The sequence below is a fragment of the Acomys minous genome (assembly GCF_964271855.1).
Source record: "Acomys minous genome assembly, chromosome: 15".
Taxonomy (NCBI): Eukaryota; Metazoa; Chordata; class Mammalia; order Rodentia; family Muridae; genus Acomys; species Acomys minous.
In genome coordinates, this window is record NC_140497.1 from 26,836,130 (window position 1) to 26,859,312 (window position 23,183).

At 40.0% G+C, this 23,183-nt stretch overlaps 1 protein-coding gene and 1 long non-coding RNA gene across 5 annotated transcripts in view; one reads left to right on the forward strand and one right to left on the reverse strand.

Annotated features, from left to right (window-relative positions):
- The window catches only part of LOC311584056, a 42,463-nt gene extending 31,743 nt beyond the window's left edge, over positions 1–10,720 (forward strand). Inside the window, exons 2-4 of one of the 2 annotated variants that reach the window (XR_014774771.1) lie at positions 391–489; positions 2,347–2,448; positions 7,888–10,720. This is a non-coding gene — a long non-coding RNA (uncharacterized lncRNA). Of the gene's footprint in view, positions 1–390; positions 2,449–7,887 lie in introns of both variants that reach the window. The other variant, XR_014774772.1, reaches the window with a different exon arrangement.
- DLC1 (DLC1 Rho GTPase activating protein) overlaps positions 1–23,183 on the reverse strand; it is a 370,802-nt gene that overhangs the window by 98,062 nt on the left and 249,557 nt on the right. The gene's annotated exons all lie outside the window — the stretch shown is intronic.

Sequence of the window (23,183 nt, forward strand, 5' to 3'; positions counted from 1 at the left end):
GAGCATGAAGAAACTGAAGAAAACAGACAAACGAAACCTATGCCCAGGCCCGTGTAAAGGACAAGCACGCTGAGTCTGTACAAACATGGCTTGATAAGGCTCACTGGTGTCTCATCCTCTCTTCTTGCCAACTTTATTCTAAGAATATCCCTCCCTTCCTTCTATACTTAGTTGTAAACACAGGTTCCTGCTTTTTAAGGCAAAGGTTCAGAGTTATGGGCAAAGAGGAAATTCCTTTTAAAATAGCTTTGTGATAGGACTCCTATCCTGTCCCTTAAGTGAAATGAGTTTCTTTTGGTACAACAAAATAAAGTGGTTAGGAAATAACATGATAAGAGAGCAGCTTTGTAGTTTAAATTAATTTTACGTCTAATCTCTTCACTTCCACAGCTGCTGTTGCTCATGGGAGACATCCATAAGAGTCTCGCGTGTTGCCAGAGCACAAGGGCTTCTTGGATCTGAGATGTGCATTGGGTCTGCAGAGCTGTGGTAATTGCAATTTTCTTGTGGAAACAAAAATGCGCAAAGGGAAAGTCTCCCATTAAGGAAAATGTCGCTGTGAAGCGAGAGACGTTCTGAGAATCATTTGGGATAATGAGTCCTCCAAGGACTCATCCAGACCCATTGATGGGCAAGCTTTTCCGGCCATACTGACTACCCATTGGGAAGCTGGGAGCAGCACTAGACTTGACATGAGTCTACCAAATCCACTCACTTTCAGTTATTTGCAGGTCAAGGCAATGAGAACAGCAAACCCAGGCTAAGGTTAAACACACTGATTCCCGTAGACTTTCAAGTTAGCATTAGCTTTCCTTTGATAAGCACTGATCGGCAAAGCTCAAATTCCAGAGCTAAAAACTCCACAACTTTCTAATCTAGAAATAAATAATTATAGACCGGCTTGGGGTAATTTTAACTCTTTTACACATTCCAAACACACACAGACACACGTATGCTCACAGGTTTTAGAAGCAATAAAGTATTTTATTGAGCTCAAGTCATGGCTATTTCGTTTCATTATGAGCAGGGTATGTTACAAATAAAATAAATCACTGGCAAATAAAACGCTGTGCTTTAATGATCTGAAAACATGACCTCTTTTTAAATAGTCGCTTGGTATTTTGCCGATCTCACCAATTACCTGTCACACTCTGACTGGGAACTCTGGACTGTTCCATTCCTTTATTAACTCAGCCAGGGAACTGTTTTTTAACTTTTTTTTTTTATGAGAATGCTTGTGGTTGAATTCCTTCATTGCCTTTACAGATGACTAAGTGGAAAGAAGGCCTTTCAATCAGTTAGTGGTAGAAGCACCTGTCTTGTATTTTTGCACTGTAACTATAAACTAGGATATTAATTGGCTTGTTTCTTAACATACTGCCTGAATCCAGCCAGTCTCGCAGCGGAGCAATCTGTAATCCTATGTTCAGCCGAAACAGTTACAGGCCAGATGGCAAGACTGGGTGGGCAGGCCAGAGGGGAGAAAAAAATCCCAAACTCCTATGCCAAAGAACTGCATTGCGAATTCTATTTTTAGGCAGGAAAATAAAGTTAATTTCAGTCTGCAGCTATAGGCTGGTGGACATCAGATGCTCTACTGAGGGTATCTAGTACTTACTCCAACGGTAGGGGTCTTGGAACATGTGATCTGGTAACACTGATGGTGTAGTATGGTCCACTAGAGAGATATGATTAGCTTCCATTCATATGTGATGTTTTGCCTACAGAAGAATGAAACCAAGCATTTCCAAATATTTAATTTATGTGGATCAGCACTGGTTTCTGTTTCTTCTCATACTGCACACAGCACTTATGATAGGCCAGGTATGTTAGGAAAGACTGTAAGTCTTGGACAAGCTGGCAGAGCTTTTCAGCCATCCATTGGCTGGCAGGTGTGCTTCATTTCACTTATAGTCAACCTGAGGCAACTAGCAGATCTATTGTCTCCCTTGAAACTTAGCTAAAGGGTAATAAGATGATGACGTGTAAGGCATTGCAAATATTCCTCTTTGCTTGAATCTGAATGGGTGACACACTGACAATCTATCCATGGTTGGCCAAATGTCTGTCGTCTATTCTGTTCATTGATTTATGATCAATAAACCTCCCAAAATACAGATATACAATAACTATATTCAAAGCAAATCTTCCTTAGAGAAAAACTGGACCTTGAGGTATCAGCTAAGTACAACACAGAGTCATCATCCTTAGCAAGGAATTCTACAGTGATGCATTAAAATATGCTTTATCAGATTTCTCCTGGGATGTTTATTTATGTGATATTTGATCTCATGTTCACATTAAGTGCTTAGAGATCATAACTGAGATTTTTCATTTAATCACCAGTGGCCTGAAGCAATATCAGGGAATCGGGGTTGTATCCTGACAAAGTGGCTGAAAAGTCATTGAGAAGCAATGCAGTGGAAGCCTCAAATGAATTGCTCTCAGGTAAACAAGAGTGTGAAAACTGATACTGATCAGAATGGGTGGGTTTTGGAGAACATTCTGTAGTACATGGGTTAGAACTAGGCTGTTAAGTGAAAAGCCGCTGTTCTGCTGGATCTCAGAGCCTTGCTGACCGCTTTCTCAGAAGTGGAATGAGTGAGGACATTCTCCTCGTATGATAAGCCGCCAAGGAAAAGACTAACCAAAGAAGTGGTACTCTCAATAGTGAATGGCTCCTTTAATTCAAATAATATTTTGTGGAAAAGCTATAAATTTAACCACAGAGCGAGTTCCAGGCTAGTTTATGGAGATAACATTGCAAAATTAATACATGAGCTATGGAGGCAAAGAAGTTCAAAGTGTACAAAATGGTACATGAAATTAATGGTCTGATATTTCAATTTAAAAACTCTAGATTAATAAAATACAGGGAGTTCTTTGCCGCATTTGCAATGAGGTAGCACATGGTCATAGAGACACTTGGCTACTATGTGGAGCTTTGCTGGTTATTTGATCAGAAGGAATAGGCAAACATCTTAGGTTACTGTCACATCTGTGATGATAACCAACATATTTTTAAACAAAAATTACAGAGTTTCCCCAAAGATAAAGATGATATTCGAACAATGAACCTAAAAATAATGACACCAGGATATGAACAATGAATCATTTTCTATTTGGAACTCTGGTAGAGCACTTTGGAAATGTGTGTATTTGAGTGTGGATTCACTATTAAAAATTATGTGCTCTCAGCAACAGGCTGGTTGATCAGTGGAATCGAATCAAAGACCCAGATATGAATCCACACACATATGGTCACTTGATTTTCGACAAAAAAGCCAAATCCATTCGATGGAAAAAGGATAGCATCTTTGACAAATGGTGCTGGTCTAACTGTATATCTATGTGTAAAAAAAATGCAACTGGACCCATATTTTTCACCTTGCACAAAACTCAAATCCAAGTGGATTAAAGACCTCAATATAAAACCAGAGACACTAAGTCACTTAGAAGAAAAAGTGGGGAAGAGCCTGGAACATATTGGCACAGGAGACAACTTCCTGAACAGAACACCAACGGCCCAGGCATTAATGTCAACAATTAATAAATGGGACCTCATGAGGCTGAGAAGCTTCTGTAAGGCAGGAGACACTGTCAAGAGAACAAAGCGATAGCCTACAGACTGGGAAAAGATCTTCACCAACCCTACATCTGACAAAGGTCTAATATCCAAAATATATAAAGATCTCAAGAAATTAAACACCACCAAACCAAATAACCCAATTGAGAAATGGGGCTTGGAACTAAACAGAGAATTCTCAACAGAGGAATATCAAATGGCTGAGAAACACTTAAAGAAATGCTCATCCTCCTTAATCATGGGGGAAATGCAAATCAAAACAACTCTGAGATTCCATCTTACACACATCAGAATGGCTAAGATCAAAAATCTGGCGAGGATGTGGGAAGAGAGGAACACTCCTTCATTGCTGGTGGGAATGCAAACTAGTACAGCCACTTTGGAAATCTATCTGGTGCTATCTCAGAAAAATGAGAGTAGGGCTTCCTCAAGACCCAGCTATTCCACTCCTTGGAATATACCCAGAAGATGCTCCAGCACACAACAAAAAAATTTGCTCAACCATGTTCATAATAGCCAGAACATGGAAACAGCCTAAGTGTCCATCAGTAGAAGAATGGATAAAGAAACTGTGGTACATATACACTATGGAATACTATTCAGCTATTAAAAACAAGGAATTCCTGAAATTTGTGGATAAATGGATTGAGCTAGAAATGATCATAATGAGTGAGTTAACCCAGAAGCAGAAAGACTCAAATGGTATATACTCACTTATATCTGCATATTAGCCCAAGGGGCATGTCCCACGAAAGCCTTCACTTACCAGGAAACTGAGACAGAGGGGAGGATATCCTATTGGGACTCTAGATGAGAAAAACATGGGAGAATGGCAAAGTAGAAGGACCCAGAGGGTCCTAGAAACCTACAAATAGAACATTATGATAGGCAGATTTGGGCCCAGGGGTCCCGCTCAAACTAAGGCACCAGCCAAGGACAATACAGGCCGTAAAACTTTAAACCCCTACCCAGATCTAGCCAATGGTCAGAACATTCTCCACAGTAGAGTGGAGAGTGGGATATGACTTTCTTACATACTCTGGTGCCTCACCTTTGACCATGTCCCCTGGAGGGGGAGACCTGGTGGTACTCAGAGGAAGGACAGCAGGTTACCAAGAATAGACTTGATACCCTATGAACATATACAGGGGGAGGTAATCCCCCTCAGGAACAGTCATAGGGGAAGGGAATAAGGGGAAAATGGGAGGGAGGGAAGAATGGGAGGGTACAAGGGAGGGGATAACCATTGAGATGTAACAAGAATAAATTAATAAAAAAAAGGAAAAAAATTATGTGCTCATATTGCTATTGATGTCCCCAAAAGAGTAAGGGAAAATCTAATAGCGCCCCGAGAGATGGCTTCTTGGCTAAGAGTACCAGCTACTCTTCCAGAAGACCTGGGTTCAATTCTCAGCATCCTCACATTGGTTCACAACTACCTGTGACTCTAATCCCAAAGTATCTGAAACCCTGTGGGTACATGCACACACACACATAAAGACACATAACAAAAATCTTTAAAATGAAAAATATAGCAGTTTCCTATCCTGCTAAGAGTTGTGCTAATTTTCAATATTTTTAAAAATATAAATGTGCAGTCCTTTGTTTGTAAGGCTTCAAAGTAGAGATCTTTGAATTTTAGGAAAATCTTCAGAAAATGGATGGATTGCATGAGGATACTTGTGAAATGGCTCAGTGAGGCGACTGTGTTGCGCCTGTTTGTTGTTGTTGTTTGTGTGTTTGTTTCGTTTTATTACTTCAATGGGCTTTACAAGTGAATACTGAAGTAGACCGCAGTTTGAATCAGGAGGCTTCCTTTTGGTAAGGCAAGACTTAGAAAAGAACTTGATGGGGCTGAGGCTGGAGCCAGGGTAGAGTGTTCGCTTTACATGTGCAAGGCCCTGGGTTCCATCTCTCATCCGTGTAAAGCAAACAGGCGAAAACTTGAAGCAAAGTGAATTTTATGTTTTCACTAAAATTACCTAAAAAAACAAAACAAAACATCTGTTTATTTGTGTGTGTTCCTGTGCATGCACGTGTGTGTTCGGGTATGTACCATGACATCTGTTTATTTGTGTGTATGTGCATGAGTGTGTGCAAATGCATGGGCATATGTGTTTTATGATATGTTTGTGTCTGTATATGCAGGAGTGTGTGCAAATGTGTGTGTTTATATGTACTATGACATCTGTTTGTGTGTGTATATGCATGTGTGTATATACGTGAGTGAGTGTGTACATGCGTGGGCATGAATGTACCATGGGAAAAGTGTTGAAGTCAAAGGACAATTGGTGCGAGTCTGTGCTCTTTATCCTCCATATGGGTTTCTCCGGCTGCACTCAGCTCCCTGGGTTTGGTGGCAGGAGCCTTGACTCTCTGAGCTACCTCACATACCCCTGAAGATGCTCAATAAGATGCATTAGCAAAGCAAAGCGAAACAATACAAAACAAAAACCAAACCAAATCAAAACAATAAGCAAAAACAATTGTTTGATACTATTAAAAAAAGAATAAATTCAACCTTAAAAATGAGACATTCTTCATGCTTGCTTTGCATGAAATAGTGCTACATGTAAATACCTCAGAAAAGTGTTGTTACTAGGAGTGTTTTTGCTCTCCAGGGGACCTTTTAGCAGTGTGTTGGGAGCTGTGATAACTGGGGGGTGGCCAGGACTGTTGACAAACCCTCTGTGAATGACTGGGTTGCTGCTAGACATCAAACAGCATACAGGACAGCCTCCTGAGGCACAGCCCTAGTGTAGATCTTCAAGCCAACCATGTGGATGGTGAGAAGCCAGACTTTAGGTATATAGAAATATTTTCTATTTCAAATAAGCACATTGTGTACTTACAAGTATTTCAATTGTGTGTTTTTAATTTAAAAAGTATAGAGAGCACACTGTAAGTTATGACTTCTGGGAACTTAAACTATCAGTTAAGATGCTCTTTAGTGCCATGTGCATAACATGTGGTATTTGTTTGCATGGTGTTTTAGTCACAGCAGCTCTCATGCATATTTTCACCTCTTGTGAAACATGGATCACTGGCTGATAAGGGAAGGGCTTATCATTCAGCAGTGGCCATTCAAAGTATGTCTTTATGGTTGATTTATTATTTTATTAAGAACATTAAGAAACTAAAAACTATATTGTACTTCATGTATAGCCCTACAGTTAACATTATAAATGACACCGTAATAGAAGGATTTGATATAGTTTTAAATAGAAGTGAAGGGGAGAAAATTCAGGTTGTTCCTCCCCATCTTTCAAAATACCCACAAATTTTTAAAAGATCACTTTTTCCAAGTGGATAATGTAACATTGATTTGTTATTTTTTAAAAAAAACCCACCAAAATGTTTAATACAAAATAACATTCCCAGCCAGATGTGGTAGTGTACTCCTGTAATCCCAGCACTCAGGGAGGCAGGGCTAGGAGGATCTCTGTGAGTTTGAGGCTAGCCTGGTCTATAAAGTGAGTCCAGGACAGCCAGAGTTACACAAAGAAACTCTGTCTCAGAAAAAGGAAAAAAAAGTTTGAATAAGTTGTTGTCCATATATATATATACATACATACATATATACACACATATATATATACATATATACACACATATATACATATATAGTTATATCCATATATATATACACACATACATAAATGAGTCAACAATTCATATTCAAATGTAGACATGAGGGTAAACTTGAAGATACCCACATGCATCTTATTACCTATTAGTTTTAGAAAGGGCTGAATTAACAGCTTATCAGTTTCCATGTCTGCTTTTGGTCAATCTTCACAATGAAAATGAAGATAAAGTTTGAGAAATATTAATCATTATATGTAAACCATCACAATTTACAGACACGTATAAGTTCATAATTTCAAGTTTAAGGGCTACTACAATGAGTTTCAGATCTTTACATATTAAGCTGGCACACTTCTACTGAGCTACGTGCACAGCCTTTACAGTTTTTTTAAAGAGTAAGAATCTAGTTATATTTCCTAGGGCTAGCTTTGAACTCACTATGCAGCGAGGACTGGCATCAAATTTGCTACCCCTTAGGCTATGATATATGCAAAAATAATTTTCTAAGCATTTTCTTGAAACTGGGAAAGAATGCCAGAAAAAGCTGCCCAAATTCATTATTTGTAAATTGTAAAAATGTTATTTACAATATCTATATTTGTTATGTCCAATACACTGTGTTATTTTTAGCCAAAGTTAAAGAGTATAAAGAATGTTAACATTACGTAAATGAAAAAGAATGCTGAGGGTCATGGTGGCTCTGATTTTGTTAGGTCTATCAGAAGTCTGTAAATCCCAGAAGAACAAGGTTCCCTTACACAACGTGCGAATTGGAAGAGAGGGGCTGGTGTTTCCTGGAGTGAGGCTGCTCAGCTGAGTAGATATTGCACACACATTATTGGGTAAGTATCAGTCTATGCATCTGTCTATATGCAGACAGATAAAGACAGGTTTTTTGGTTTGTTTTTGTTTCTTTTTCTTTTTCTTTTCTTTTCTTTCTTTTTTTTTTTTTAGAATCCTTGCAGTCTTATTTTCCTACATTCTGTAATCTCAAGCTATCTTTAGTTTTACTGTCAGAGAGTGTGCCGAGGCTACCTATGACAGGATATGGTACTATTGATCATGGGTAGAGAAGAAGAAGACAGATTCCCATAAATGTTAACTATGGAGACAACAGGTCTAGGTGATCAATTAAAACCAATGATGTTTTTGCTGATGTCAACACTGATGTAAACACTGGCAATTTGCAGTGGGAGGAGGGAGTTTCAGGGGTTGGGAGACAGGGGCGGAAAGGAAGCATTTTCTTCTCTTCTATGTTTACATGCTACGGGAAAGAATAGAAGGAAGCAGTAACTTGTCACCTATATGTCATTACTACTGGGTTGCCCCCCCCTTTTTTTTCCTTTATTTTTTCCTTCAAATTGTCTGCAAACATCAACCACACTTCTCTTGTCTGATGTATGCATATCTCTATATATTATCATATACATGAAATAAAAACACCCTGTAAGATTTGGAAGGGTAACATGTTAGTTTCTTTGTCTAGTTCCCTGAAATAGAAACCATGTGTCACAGCCTAATAATTACAAAGTAGAAACACAGGCTAGCATTAAAAATGAATACAAAAGAAGGCTCCAAACCGTGGGAGATCTGGGAGTGGGGCTTTCCTAAATTTACCTGAGTCTTGGCAGGCAAAGGCATATGTCAGGCTTCTATAATGAACTTTTAGCACTACTCACATGTTGAATGCTGGCAACCTAAAGCTGGTCAACAATGAAGTTACGTAAAATCGTAGACAGGACCATACCCCGCCACAGACAAAGCGCTTACGCAAACAGCTGGCTCTGCTCCCACAGACAAAAGATAACCATCAACTCCAGTTTAAACAAACCATGGTGTAAATATGTAAACACTCCATGCAGCATTTCAGCTAATATTACAAAGATTTCCATCCCTGATAAACAGCAGTATAAATGGCGCTCTTTATGTTAAGAAGGCCAGACAGCCATAATGGCCTTGTAAGCAACTATGGTTGCCTCTAATCTTGCCCATATCCCTGGTCCTCTCCCAGACTAAACATGGTCACCCTGGATTCACAGTTCAAAGACACTCTGATTTTTTTTGGCTCACTCAATAATTGCAGCCTCCTCTGCTGCCCTGTGGGTTGTTGAGGGCAGGGATGGTGTCTGCATTTGCTTGGCGGAATCTTTAGTGCGTAACATAATGCTTGAATGAACTAATGTTTGCTCACTCCCTAACATGCTGTTTTCTGTTTGTCTTGGTTTGTGAGGTTTTAGTATAGCTTTTTGCATTTTTAAAATTTATTGTATGTGTGTGTGTGTGTGTGTGTGTGTGTGTGTGTGTGTGTGTGTGATGCATTTGTGTCTAGTATATCCTTATAAGTGTGTGCAGGTGAGTGCACTCATTATACCAGAGTATTTAGGGTCTTGCTTTGTCACTCCCTGCTTTATTCCTTTGGGACAGATACTCTCACCCCAGCTGGAGCGTGTCATTTTTGTGCTAAGCTAGCCATACAGCAAGCTCTATTGATCTTCTTCTGTGTCTGCCTCCCATAGAGCTGGTGTGATAGGCATGGTGATTCACAGCCACATCCTTATGCTTGCACAGCCAATATTTTTTTTTAACACACTGAACCACATCTCCAGCCTCTCATATTGCTTTTGAAACTCATTTTTATCAAAGACATTGACTTATAAATGTTAATTATAATATGATTCTCTCTCTCTCTCTCTCTCTCTCTCTCTCTCTCTCTCTCTCACACACACACACACACACACACACATACACACACACCCCACTGCCTGTTTTGAATGCTGGACTGCACAATATTGTGGACACTGCTCTGTTTTTTGGAGTGGCTTTCTTAGAATAGTTCCAAGAACTTCAAACATGCCTTTAATCCTCTCGCTATCTCTGTGATACGTGAAACATTTCCAGTGTCACCCCATGACAGCTTGTGAAGCTGGCAGTTCTGAGAGGCAGAAGCCCAGAAGTATTTTCCGTTCGACTAAATGCTGGCTTCTAGTTTTGGCCTTCACTCATTTTCAGTTGATCTAATTAAGCTTGGCCTTTCTCAAGGTCACAGGTTAAAACTATTATCTGTGCCACTTTCTTTGTTATCTCATAGAGTTAAAACCAGCTTTTGCCTTGTTTATATATCTTCAGATCTCAAGAAAAGACATTCAATGTAGAGAGAATAAAATATGAATATTAATGTATTACTATTTCTTTGGTTTCTCTCAGAAAAGATAAAAAAATTAAACATAAAAACTCTGCAAGGTAATATCAATCTTAACTAGATTTTAAAAAGTGAATTTAAAAGCACCCCCCAAAGAGAACTTTTCTCAGGAATTATTATTAGTCATAAAGCATAAATGAGCACATAGGTGATTACCATGCTGCCACCCATAGAGGGAAGATGCACAGCTGTGCAACTCACACCTGTCACTCTTCAGTATTCCAAATATGCAGAAACGGCCACTCATCAGAGTGTGTGTGTATGTGTGTGGGCGTGCGTGTGCGCAAGTGCATGCATGTGTGTGTGTGTGTGTGTGTGTGTGTGGTGTACATGTGTGTGTGTATGTGTGTGTGGTGTGCATGTGTGTGTGTGTGTGTGTGTGTGTGTGTGTGTGTGTGTGTGTGTGTGTTCTGCAGAGACAGAAGAGAAGAATAATGTCTTCCTTACTGTACTGGGACTTGAAAAGTCCAAATCTCTTTTTAGGAGATATCCAAATTATAGAGTCTTGAAAGATGTTCAGAAACAGTACTAATTCCAAGGAATTTAAAAGAACTTTTAAAAGACGTTATATTTAAAAAGTAAAAAAATTAAGTTGTTTTCTCCATGTGTCAAATATGAAATGGAAGGGACAGCCACTGCCCGGTGAAGAGGGCCCTCAGTCTCTCTCTCTCTCTCTCTCTCTCTCTCTCTCTCTCTCTCTCTCTCTCTTCCTTGGCTCTGACACTGATGGACCTTTGTCACCTAGGAGTCACAGCGAGGCCTGCAGGGAGGCCCTAACTGTGCCATGACACTTCAAATGAGTGTCTAATGGCATTTTTAATTTAATGCATTTCATATAAGTACTTTTCATTTATTTTTAAATAAGATGATATACTCTGAATAAATTATACCTGGGTTTCTTTTCCCATGCTAAATGAAAGCTTCAAGTATATGGAAAATAATCTGACAACTCATATAGGTAGTGAAGTGACATTGTCAGACCTGGGTAGTCATCACCATGGCGGAAGTGAAGGAAAATACTTAAGTGAGCGTCCATCTAACCAGGAGAGAATCCTTCTACGATCCATTTTGAGGTCTTGCTTTGTTTGAACAATTCCAGGAAAGTTGCTTTTGTAATTTCCAGAACTCTGTTGGCAGGCTTTCAAGGTCGCTCTGCCTTTTGCCTTGTGAGGAAGACCATGTGGGCTCTGCACTGAGAAATGCAGCCGGTGGTCACTGTGGCTGTTGCTGCCCCAGGCTGTTCTTATCACTCGTGGAATTGGCACCTTGTCAAGTGTTACTGAAGAGCCCTTCTTTCTGCAGTGCCTTGGTTTGAGAAGACCCGGCTGTGATGGTCCTGCCAGCCACACCCTCTTCTCCCCTCTAAGGTCCCGAAGTGTTTTTCTTCATGAACATGAAAATACTTCTCTTGGGGAAAGGTGCAAGGAGACAGACCGATTGCAGATTGCCACTTCCGAGGGGTGAAAATTGATCCCTTTGTGTGCTTATCTTCATCCACTTCTAACTTACTGAATTACCTCTGCTGGGTTCCCGAAGAGGGGAAAAAGGAGAAAACTACAGATCTGAGAACCTGTGGTAACAAATGAGTGACAACAGATGGGTCTTAGCAAGATGAACTCGTTCAGAGCTTCAGTTTGTGAAGAGGGGTCAGATACTGCCATACCCAGCAACACAGAGTAGACATAGCACTGTCCAGTCACTCAACTGCCTGGCAAGAATGCAATATAACATATGCCTCTGCTAGTTCATTGATTGCTCCATCCATCCATCTGTCTGTCCATCCATCCATTCAGTAAATATTGAATGATGGTTAGACTGTGTTGGGTATCATTCTAACAGAGTGTTATGGCAATGAAAATAGCCAAACCAAACCTATCAACCAACCAACCAACCAAAACAAACAAACAAAACCAACAAAAACCAGCCTTGAGTCTCTTTACTTTGGAACATACATGCTAAGAGAACCATGCCCTATATTCTCTACACTAAAGACTGAACATGCAAAAATTTTCTCTCTGTGTGTGGAACTGGTAGAATTTGAGTTTAAATATTTATCACATATGGAGGGAAGAAGCGCTAAACAAAGAAACAGTACATTTTACCATATACGCGTGCTTTAAAAATAGTGTCATTTACAGTATTGTTAAAGATATCACTTTATTCAAGGAATATTTATTATCCAATTATATTTGGAATCCTACTGATTATCTTTGGAATATTAGATGCCCATTGGAAACTGTATGCATTTTTTTTTCTACTGTTGCTCTGTCTCATTATTTGTGAATAGAAAAGAAGTCCATGGAGCCACTTGCTAACTTTTCTGCCCAACTCTACAGAGGGCTGCAAACTATTCCTCCCTGTGCCCACCAGGGCGGTCTTTCCAGTCAACTCACTGTTTTCTAGGCTCTGGTCTCCAGGCCTTGGCGACAGCAGCAGGCTCTACCTGGACCTCTGCATCCCTTACACAACTTACTAGAAAGGCTTCCCAAGTGGCTTCTCTTCCCGGCCCCATCTCTCCTGCAGACCAGGGCATGGTGCCTCTTCCTTTGCTGCTTTCTAACTGCTCTTCTGCTCTAGATGATGTCCTCACATCTGCCCTCCTCTCTTGCCCAGCCTCCAAGGTTCTCACTCCTGTGGGTACCAACTCAGTTCAGTAGCTACCGCCACGACAAAGTTAACAGCAGTGCTCCATAGTTGCAGTTAGAAAGGATTTTACAAGAGGGTCTCATCGGATACTAACTCTTCCATGCCAGAGACCTTCAGATGATTCCCATTTGCCAGAGAGTTTTCATTGGCTTTGAGAAAATGCCTCCGATGGGCTCTAAGCCACTCCCCTGGTGAGTGGAAGCAGCAGAGCTGGAGTCAAGTTCTGAACTCTACAGCACTTAGCTCCCTTTCACAGCACATTCTTTGTTCTACTTGGCTCGGGTTCACTTTTGAGTTCTACCACTTCCCCGCATCTCCTCTCAACACACCCCAGTGCTCTTACTACCCTCATCGCCCCACATTTCCACTCAGCTGAGCTTGCCAGGACCCCATGGTATGCTGAAGCGGCCATTCCTTCACACTCACTTCCCTAAGAGGTCTGTCGCTTGAAATATTTTTCTTAGCAAAGGCTTGGAGCTTGGCTCCTCAACCTTGTTTTGTATTAAGTAATTCTTTGTTGTGAGGAGTTGTCCTGTGCATTGGATGGTGTTCAGCAGTGTAGATACTGCTAACCAAATTAAAAACATAAAAACCTCTCAACATAGTAAGATGCCCCTGGGACAAAAGACTGCTCCAGGCTCAGAACCTCTGGCTTAGTTTGCCGTTGTTCTTCTGTTGAGTGACACAGGACATGGGTGTCTCCCATGAGATCTGAAGCTAAGGGCAGCATGCTGTGCTACGACTATCCTTGAAGGTGCTCTGCACAAAGACAAAACTCAACGGAAGTTGTAGACCCTACTTGTAGATCTCTTGGGCAGCTATTTCTTCAGAATTGAAACATCCCTGTATCCCCTCCCCCTCCCCTAGGGAGGAAGGGTGCTCAAAGACTCAGGAAGTAAACAAAACTTACAAGGCTCAGGAAGCTTCTGAAATTTAACAGGACTCACAAGGCCCCTCCCCAAGGGAAAACAACTGCTGCAGAAGTTGTACTCTGTGATGAAAGCTCAAGCTGTATGAAGTCTCTTAAAGCAGTTGGGGAGGTCAAGGGATACAGCTCAGCAGAAAAACACTTCCTCAGCATGATCAGGGGCCTTGATTCTATTCCACCTCTCTCTCTCTCTCTCTCTCTCTCTCTCTCTCTCTCTCTCTCTCTCTCTTTCACACACACACACACGCGGTGGAATGAGTGCTCAAATACAAACTTGCATAAACACTTCTATAGCAACACTCTTCGTATAGTAAAAATGTAGAAACATTTCAGACACTCATTCATGAACTAGTGAGTGGATGGCTAAAGTGCAGTATGCCCAAACAATTAAACATTATCTCTTCTCAAATAGAAGGTATGGTGGCATATGCATTCAAACTCAGCACTTGGGCTGGAGGCTAAAGCAGGAGATCTCTGATTACCAGGCCAGCTTGGTTTACATAGAAAGTTCTATGGCAGACAGAGACATATAGTGATACCCTCATTCATTTTCTTTACCCTCCAAAACGTTAGACACAAAAGGCCATGCAGTGTAAGGTTTTGCTTCTGAGAAATTTCAGAAATAGGTAAATCCAGAGATAAAGAGTAAATTAGTGGGATGGGAGAGGAAGTTATGGAAGGTAACTTCTCAAGGTGAAGAACATCTCTATAATACTGATCCTGGCATAATTAATAAAAGCACAAAATATGTCTTCACAGGAGACCAAACATTCCCAAACCATTGCATTTAATGATCAGTAACCAAACATAAAAAATAAAATGTTACATTCTTTGAACACTACTATAAAATACTATTTTTTTCTGTGACTTTAAGGTACATGTTCATTTGGATCACTGTACCATCACTAAAAAAAAAAAACATATGATTTGCAAATACAGGGCCCTTGTGGAGAGGAGACATAGGGACCCACACAGCGTATTTATTTTTTCTGTATCCAAAGCGAATCCATTCATCATTACTGTAAGAACTAAATATGTACAGTTTACTTTTGATTTATTGTAGCAGTAAAGTACAACCTTCAAGACAGTTTGACATAAAGAATATTCACATGGAGATCAGCAACTCTGTGTGTGTGTGTGTGTGTGTGTGTGTGTGTGTGTGCGTGTGTCCTGCAGAAGAGGTCCCCTGACAGGCAACCACAGTGGGATCTGTCAGCAAGACAGATTGCTGATAGAAGGATGAAGTGCAGCCCCGCATAAGAGGGTGCTATGTGACTGTGGTTTAAACTTCACCTTGCAGATTTCTGCAACGGGTTAGCAGTCAGCCAAGCATACGATTTTTCAAGCCTTCAGTTCTTAGATACTTTACACTCCTTGGTTTTTCTCAGCCTGGAACTGAGGTAATATCATCTTTCACAAGTTGCTCCATAAACTAAGCAAATGTACTACCATCCTGCAGTCAGACACATTTATTCCAGATGATCACCATCGATGGCTTCCAAATAAACACATCTATGTTTGGGAAAAGCTTCAAAATCTGGCTGACAACCAGAATCCCGACTCAGCAGTCTGCTGAAGCTGACGGGAAAAGATGGCGTCCAATGGTTCTGCAATGGAAGGTCAAGGCCAGCGTTGCCCAGGGAAGTTAAACTCTTCTCTGAGGACAAAGGTGTAATTGTGATGTGTAAGGAAGCCATTGTATTATTTTCATCAGTTAATGTTGGTTTGGAAAACTTTGGTGTTTGTGGTACAGCGCAGTACAACATGTTAGTTGTGTAAACAGACTACATCAAGAAACATGTAACAATGATGTGCTCTTGCCATCATCAAGTGAAAACCCTGTATCTTAAATCTCTCCTAATGGTGGTAGGAAAGTTTAACCTACAATGTTTAGAAGAGTAGATTATTATCTTTTTGCTCTGTATTTAGATTGTCCCAGTGTACACTATTCTATCAGTGGATTTTGAGTTATATTTAAAGGGTTGAACTCAAGAGTGTGTGTTCCAAATTAGGATTCAGTCTAACATATAGGTAGTATTTTATTTAGGTTCGACACCTTTTGCTTTTGACTTCTGCCTGGGGTGTTGGCATCCTATTATTTTGTCAGAAATTTCAAACTCCATTTGCTAAAATTTCAAATCTGTCTCTCAAATTTAAGCAGCACCTCATGGTTGCTCAATCCTCACCATCATTTCCTATAGCTTCTGATGTCTACTGGCTTGGCATTTTGTTGTTCTTCCATTTTTTTCCTTGTTTTTGGGGTACTAACTCTTACTTTCCCACTGTAATAATGGAAACTTTGGATCTACAATCCAACAGCCCGAATAAAATCAAAGTCCTATCAGTGACTAATTAATGTGAGCTTCTACAATGTTTTAAAATATTTCTGTCTTAATTTTTTTCCTTTGCAAAAAAAGAGAAATCACACTATTGCTATGTAAATGGATGCTGTGAAGCATTTAAATACATAAATGGATGATAAATATGTAGATGGTAAATAAAGAGAGATGTGCTTTTAATCCATCAGACTAGATTCCCCCACCCTGCCCCCCTGCAAGCCCGAAAGTTGGTACCCAATACCTTCCACAGTATCACTGCATAAAATCCATCTGCGTTGTCATTCACAAACATTAACGCCAACTTTAAATAACACAGTCATTGGTTTGATTTAGTTTGATTATCTGTCTGTGTTTGTGTGGGTGCAGACACATGTGAATGAAGGGTCCACGGCAGTCAGAAGAGGGTGGTGGGTCCTCTGGAGCTGGAGCTACAGGCAGTTGTGAGCTACTCAGCAGGTGCTGGGACCCGAACCCAGGTCCTCTGCAACAATAAATAGTACCAGTTTCTAACCTCTAAGCCATCTCTCCAGACACTGTGATGTCTGCTTTTGATCATTTCTTGTATCCTTATTTTGAAAGGGATTACAAACACAGAGCCAATAACATTCCTTAACGGTGGTAAAAGGAGAACACGTACAACTAACTGCATTTTAACTTAGCCTCAAAAGCAACTATGAACACTGATCAGCAAGAAGCATCCCTTAATAATAACTCCCCTCCCTCCAGGAAATGTAATAAAAGAATGAACTGGTTGCTTAAAACCATTGGAATGGCGGTATCTAATAAAGAATGAACACTCCATTTTATTGGTCTGTTAGCACTATACATATCTGAAATAGAGCTTTATAATTTGAAAGTTTTCCTTTAGCTTTAAGGTCTTTAAAACTGGCTTTAACGATTCCTACTGTTTTTAATTTTTTCAGAGGTTAATATGCTCCAGTAAAAAGGTAGGGAGTTTTATACAACACATTAAAGCAAAAACAAATCAAAAGATTTTTTAAAAAAAATGTAAGGAATGTCTGAAACCAACCTTAATAAAAACAAAAATACACCTAAAGTATGTGCAAAAACTATTTCTTCTCACATCCATTTACCTTAGACCGCCAAAATTAAGCTAGGCAGATTTTAGAATTATTGCACCTACTGAAGGCATATAACAAAACACATAGACAAAGTATACAAAACACAAACAATCTATTTGATGAAAGATTTGAGACTTCTGATTTTAAAACAATTACTTGGGCATAGGAGAAGAGAAAAATAAATCACTTCTATACCCTGGCATGGGTGGTGGGGCTCTTCAAGGGCAGGAACAAAAATTACAGCTATTTGCAATCTAAAGTTGAAGATGTTGATTGTTTGAAACATAAACTGTAACCAATCTATTTTCTAGAAGTTTCTTGTTCAGTGCTGTATCTTAAAAAGACTCCCCTGATTGAAATAAATTGGCAATGGAGCTTCCTTAATGTTTTGATTCTTAGCTGAAAGAAGATAGAATCTTCTGGCAAATGATGCCAATTGAGCTGCATCTCACATTTACTGATGTCAAGGACATCACATTCAAAAAAATATTAGAGGCGATGGACAATGATAGGCTTAGGCAGGCTTGCACACGTGTCTTTCAGTCCACCAGAACGTGTACTCAAAGCAGGGCACTTGAAGAGCTGGTCAAAGGTGAACTCTATTTTGGGAAGGTTCTGGTTTATTCTTCCTGGACTACCCACTTCCTTCCTTAAGAAGCTGCTTCCTTCTCAGCCATTTCCCTCCCTTGTCAGAGCAAGCACACACCGCCCAGGAGGTGTTAGATAGGGGCAATTGATCAGCAGGAGTAAGAGCTCATGCATTTCCTTTCTTTTCTTTTCTTTTTAGTTTATTTATGCATATGAGTGTTCTATTTGCATGTATGCCTGCAGGACAGAAGAAGGCATCAGAGCCATCATAGATGGTCATGTGTTTGGTTGCTAGGAATTCATCTCAGGACCTCTGGAAGAACAATCAGTGCTCTTAACCACTGAGCCACCTCTCCATCCCTGCGCTCACACGTTTTCTATCTCCAGTGCAGCGCCTTTCCCCATGGCCAAAATACTCTTTGTCGTCACCTAAGTTAGCCACAGAAGAAAATGAAAAAATATTTAGAGTCAGAAGCTTCTGTGGGAATTTTCTAGACACTAAACAATGAAGATGAGCTCTTGGATTAGGGGCTCAGCTATTTTTTTTCTCAGTTATTTCTGTACCATGAGTTTCCCTATCTACACCAGGAAACGAAAGACGGATGAGAGTTCTTGGAGAGGCCGGCTCTTCATCTTAGTTGATTGAAGGCTGTTGCATAAGGCGGAAATGTCTGCTCCTCCTGCACCCTAGTGTAATTTCACATAGAAAGCTGATTTTCTGTAAGGGCGTGGGCCTCTCCCTTTCTGAGTGGGACTCTTGAATGAGAGTCAGTTTCCTTTAGATTGTTGAAGTGGCTCCAGGGCACCTTTCAAAAGGTTTCTTTCTTTCTTTTTTTCCCCCCAAGTACTCTAACTTACATCATCACTCATACATTTAGAGGTTTCCCAGTAAAGTCAAGAGGTCTGTTAAAGTCTAGGAAAGAATGTGAATAGCAGGCTGGCCCCTATAACCAGCAAGGGTAAATAATCTACTCTCTTGTCTTACTCAAGGGTTCTGACTTCAGCAATGGGTAAAACAGGTCCAAGAACACCTAAGGCACTGGCAGTGAGGCGTCCATAGTCAAGAATCCATTTTGGCAAGCATGTACACATTTTTTTCTCTCTCCACACAGATAAGTGTTGGGTTTTGTTTGTTTGTCTGAACACCAGTCGATTTGTTTAAAGGTAACATTCTGATTAATATAGTGTGGTTTACAATTTGAGTTTTCTATTGAAAACGTAGTTTCTGAATAAAGAACACTCTGTTTGACCTCTCTAGTGATGACATAAACCGTTGCATGGTGACAGTGAGTGACGAAAGTGACTACACAGCACCTTACATAGACTCATCCTGTTCTTCCATTTCATATTACCAATAAATGCTGGTAGACTGCCTGCCTATGGACTTTGAAAACACCTATGTTTTCCTGTAGTTGAGTACTAGCCAGCTTGCATGATCAGATTTAGGACTAAAATGGAAAAGTGAAAACATTTCTTTGCAGGTCTTTTTGGGAAGATGCTAATGGCATCTTCTAATGGTATAAAATATAGTACTTATAGGTCTTACATTCCCATGATTGACACTACATTGGACTCTGTTACCAGCAGATGCGATCTGAATTTTGCTTCAGAAAATAATACTCTGGTCCATATAAGGATGGTTGTTTGTCTGTCTGTCCCCCCCCCCCTCTCTCTCTCTCCCTCTCCCTCTCCCTCTCCCTCTCTGTGTGCGTGCATGTGTGCGTGTGCGTGTGTGTGTGTGTGTGTGTGTGTGTGTGTGTGTGTGTGTGTGTGTGTGTTAGTTACTCATATTGACTCTGAGTCACTGGGAGCCCTATAAACACTCAGGTGTTGATTGGAGAGAGATTATGGTCTACTCTGGCGTATTACGTTGGAACAAGATTTAATTGGTTCTGTGTTTTTATCAAGTTCAATTCAAAGTTGTCAGAACAACGTAAACCAGAATCCCACAAACTAATGTTATGAGAAGGCTAATCTTCATGAACAGCTTTGACAAAAACCTTGAACACAAGTGTGAAATGGCTCATTATTACCCTGAATAGGTTACAGGGGTTAGGGGTAGGGCTGAGCACTGAACGTATTCTGAATTCTCTGCTCTCAGTGATCATGTTAGTGAAAATGAATTCCAAGTCATCTTTTCTTCCTGGTACAGGAAATGCACAAGGGATTTATCATTGCTCAGTTGGACACCAAGGGACTTCATTGTCTATGTCCCACGGTTTATTTAATCCCAACTGCAGATAATCTCAGAGGTCAGTCAGGAAAATCCTGTGGACCAGAGAGACCAAGATTTGGAAAATTGGTAGATTTCTAGATGGTGGGTCTAGGCTGGGAGAACTTCATGCTTGCCAAAGGTCACACAATATATTAGCTGCAGGGAGCAGCACTGATTTCTCAAACACAGCACTGTTATATTAAAAACTCAAGATGTAGGTTCTATTGTGATGGTGAATTCTCCAACATCAGTCTTATGTCTTGGAGACAAAAGCATGAATGTAAAATGTGGCTGAAGCCGAGTGAAGGTTTCAGGATGTTTGGTGTGGACTGTTCATCACAGCTGGTTTATTGTGGCATAGGAGAACATTTTACTTTTCATCATCTTAAATTTAGGAATCACATGTAAATGGACAAATTGTAAAATAATCATCCGATATTATGAATTTAGTGACTTTTGTATCTTAGTAAAGTTTGAGTTGAGTACATTATCATTTACATAGCTGGTGTTTGGGCCAAACCTAGTGTTAAGACAACAAACTGTGAATGTTTTCATCTTCTCATTAACACATAAATATATAATATATTCATATATGTGTATATATAAACATACACATATATGCAAACAGATTAATATTGCTGGAACAAGATTGAAGGACCCCCTAATAACTATATTCTCTAGGCTCTTATTTTTGTATTATTAGGGTTTTGTTGGGAGATGTATATTTAGCACCGATGGGGTTTTTGGAAAAATGCTCTATGATCTCTATTGTGACTCATGACTTTTTAAAAAAGAGTTTACTGTTCTTCAAACCAGGAAACACACAATCAGAGAACAGTTAAATAGAATTAGAGAATATTTGAAAATAATATATTTGATAGATAACTTGTATCTAGACTATATGGAAAATTCATAAATCAGTAATAAAACAACATCTAAGTTAGTTTAAAATAGACAAAGGATAGGGGCAGGCATTTCTTCAGGGAAAACACACAAATACAAACGTTCAACACACATACAAACATGCTCAACATTATCAACCATGAGTATGAAATGGCAACTGCAAGTCACGACCACAAATAGCTGGTCTTGCATCTATTTGGAGAGCTAATATCAAAAGAGCAGACAGTAATGAATATTTATGAGGATGTAGAGGAATTAAAAGTCTCATATGCTGCTGGTGAGAATGTAAAATTCTATTGCTGCCTTGGAAAATGGCTTGGCAGTCTCTCAAAAAGTTAACAGCCAACTTAACATATATAGCCTAGGAATTCTGGACTATATCCACAAACAAGGAAGATATATTTTCACATATATACCCCTATGCAAATATATAAAACAGCATTACTCATAATGGCACCTATTAGAAACAACACAAATGTCCCTTAATAGATACAAGGATAAATGTAGTAGGTGGCACACACATCAGTGGTACATTTTGTTGCAATATAAAGTAATAAGATACTGAGACATGCTATATTAACATGAACTGTGAAAATATTATATCAACAGAAGAAGCCAGTCAAAGAAGCCTTGGTAGGATATAATTCCATGTGTATGAGAGGGTCAGAATATTAAGACAAAAACAGCAGGTCAACACTTGTCTAGGACCAGGTTACTGGGCCATGGAGAGTGACAATAGTGGGGGAAGATACAGTCTCAGGTGATGGAAAATGTTAAAACTTGTGCAATTCTGTTTTATTTAAGCCTATTAAACTGTATGGTTTAAGTGGATGAACAGGACATCGTGTAAATGATAATGCAACAAAGATGAGTGGAGGGAGAGGAGAAGGAAGAGGTGGAGGAGGAGGAGAAAGAATCCTTTTTCCTTGACTATATATACTTTATATGACATCTCCTCACTGAAAACAAGTGACTCTGCAATAAACTAAGGTGCTTCTTTACACCTCAGGTTGGTAAGGAAAACTTGCCCTTAAAGCACACATTTCATTCTAAGAGTCTTTGCTTTACTCCCGTTGCTGACCTGCAGCTATGGAAAACATTTGCATCTTCGACCAGATGGATTAGTAAAATGAATTTGGTCCCATGTGGACCAAAGAAGTAATGGCCAGAAGCTTTGATGTTGTCAAACAACCAACCAAATAACACTTTGGGTAAAAAGAAAACAGATGTCCAGACCTCACTGAGGGTGGCTTTGATCTCTTCTGTGGCAGCTGCCCACTCATAAAGAACACCAGAACCTAGTTGCTCTTTCTAACAAGCCTTCTTACTTTATTAGGCGCGCTGATTTCATGCACACCAAACAGGTAGGAAACGGAACAGCTTTCTAAGAGAAGACTTTGATGTTTCACTAACACCAAGCCAGCAAAGTACTTCTTGTACCCTCAGCCAGTAAAGGGTGATTCTGGGGCATCTTTATAAAAGTTATGTTCAGTCTCTGCTGGTGTGAATAGTTAGAAACTGTCATAGCCAGGCATCACAAACTCCCTGGGAGATCTAATCAGAGAACGCGGGGAGAGCTACTCTTCCTGCTTGACTGCACCCCACTTCCTCTGTCACCTGTTTGTCTCTTGATGCTGTTCAACTAAAACATAAACATAGGGGACTAGAGAGACACAGCAGAGGTTAAAGCACTTGCTGTTCTTCCAGAGGACCAGACTTGGAGTCCCATACCCACACCAGGCTACTTATTTTTTTTTCATTTTTTCTCCTTTATTAATTTATTCTTGTTACATCTCAATGGTTATCCCATCCCTTGTATCCTCCAATTCTTCCCTCCCTCCCATTTTCCCCTTATTCCCCTCCCCTATGACTGTTCCTGAGGGGGATTACCTCCCCCTGTATATGTTCATAGGGTATCAAGTCTCTTCTTGGTAACCTGCTGTCCTTCCTCTGAGTGCCACCAGGTCTCCCCCTCCAGGGGACATGGTCAAAGGTGAGGCACCAGAGTATGTGAGAAAGTAATATCCCACTCTCCACTTTACTGTGGAGAGTGTTCTGTCCATTGGCAACCATGTTCATAGCAGCCTTATTCATAATAGCCAGAACATG